Source organism: Frankliniella occidentalis, unplaced genomic scaffold (genome assembly GCF_000697945.3).
Source record: "Frankliniella occidentalis isolate FOCC.00 unplaced genomic scaffold, Focc_3.1 Scaffold47, whole genome shotgun sequence".
NCBI lineage: Eukaryota > Metazoa > Arthropoda > Insecta > Thysanoptera > Thripidae > Frankliniella > Frankliniella occidentalis.
Window position 1 is genome coordinate 119,628 of NW_026267177.1, and position 1,896 is coordinate 121,523.

At 68.7% G+C, this 1,896-nt stretch overlaps 1 protein-coding gene across 1 annotated transcript in view; it reads right to left on the reverse strand.

Moving 5' to 3' along the window:
- Positions 1–1,896, reverse strand: part of LOC113205421 (nose resistant to fluoxetine protein 6-like) — a 20,147-nt gene that overhangs the window by 12,158 nt on the left and 6,093 nt on the right. The gene's annotated exons all lie outside the window — the stretch shown is intronic.

Here is a 1,896-nt window from a genome sequence, read left to right on the forward strand (position 1 = left end):
GGGGCGGGGCGGGGCGGTCCGTGCGTCTTATCGATTCGCGGGATGGATACGTACCTACGCGGCCGGCCTTGAACCCGATCCTCCAACCCTCACTCACACCCATGGGACCCACTCCACTGCCACCGCACCCCCGCCCCACCCTGGCATGGCCTTGGGCCCCATTGGGCCGGGCCCAACCCCCGCGCTCCTCCCAGTCCGAACAGCTCATCACGAGCTACAGTACCACTTCATCCACCCAAGATTGCCGCTCGCACTTTCCAGGAATGAAAATGGAAAGTATGTTGCTGATCGTTGGATCAGAAACCAGCAGTAGAACGATAAGATTTTGCTGCGTCACTTAAACAATCGGCCCATCTGCATGCTGACTGATCTCGTCATCCTGGTGGTGATGGTGGCCATGGTTTGGTGGTAGGTGCCCGCCCCGTTTGCGGCCTCCGCTGCAGGGCCAATGCCGTTGGAATGGGGTAGGTAACGGGTGAGGCCACCGAAATGGGGGTGGTGGCGCGTAGCGTGCCGACCTTGAAAGGAGGGCGGCTGGAGAGAGGGAAAGTGGTTCGGCCCGCCCCCTCCGCGCCGTCCGGGCCTGCCGGGTGGCGGCGGGGGGCAGCCTTGGCCCTGAGCTGGCCGGGCTGGCCACCCCCTGCATCGCAAATGTCTGCAGGGGCGTGTCCAGATCCAGATCCCGAGTGCTGGCTTTGCGACCGTCCCCGCAATGCGCCGCAATGCGATGCACCGCAAAGCGCACCGCCGTCATTTTGTCGGGCTGCTGCCCGTGCTTGTCCTGGGCATCCCATCCACCTCCACACGGTACCGGCCGGTGCGGGTGTGGGTACCCGTACGGCCCTGCACCCTCGCCCCGCAGCTCGGCGCTCAGCCCAGCGGCGCCCCACCCCGGAGCACCACTCTCACTTTTGGCGCCCCATCCCTGCCCCGCCCGCGCTGCTGCTGTTGCTGACGCGCCCCTCGCTTCTCTTTGTGTTGCAGCGCCGCCGCCCCCGCGGTCCAGCCCGCGGCCGGCGCCCGCGCGCCGCCCCCGCTGCGCCCCACTCTGCGCCACCCCCACCCTGGGCCGGGGGCGCTGGAGGGGCACTGGCGGCCCTTGCCCCCGTGCCGGGTGGCCTTGGCCCTGGCACAGGACCGCGTTGAGGGCCCAGAGGGTAAGCCTGCTCCTCTTCGAATCGATACACCTCCCCGCCACGCCCTGGCACAACCCTATAGCGCAGGGCGGGGCGGGTACCGCGCACCTGGCACCGCCTCGGGGATCTCAGGATCCGGACGAGGAGAGACGGCGAGGTGCGCCTTGCGCCGCATCACGGACGCAGGGGTTTAGGTTTCAATCCGCAAGGGGGGGGGGGGCGGCTGATGCGTTGCCGCAGTACCGGGCTGTGGCCGCCGACAGCCACGGTCGGATCCACAGGGCGTCGTCGGCGACGTCGCCCTCCCATTTTTGTCACTCTTTGTACAGGCTGCGTGGGCGCGGAGCTGAGCGGCGCAGCGTCCATGAAATAACCAGGCCGCACTGTACAGAGTCCCCCCCTCGCCCGGTCCCCTCTCGCCCTTCCCTCCTGCGGCTCCTCCGTGGCCTACCCCCACTCTCGCGCTCTCCCCTCCTCGGCTCGGAGCCCAACGCTGCTGGGCTGGGTTGGGTTGGTTGGGTTGGGTTGGGCCGGCTTGTGTTGTCTGGGTCGGAAAGCAGCACCGCGTTGCCAGTGAGCCTGCCCCTGCCCGTCCCGCGCCCAGCCTGGTCCGCCACGCCACGCCCCACCGCGCCCCACCGCGCCCCGCCGCGCCCCGCCCCGACCGCCCGCCGCCTGCTGCCCGCCAGCCTGCCTGGCCATCGTCACTTGGTCCTCACTAGAGTCCTAGAGGGGAGAGAAACGTAAACTCGAGAAATGC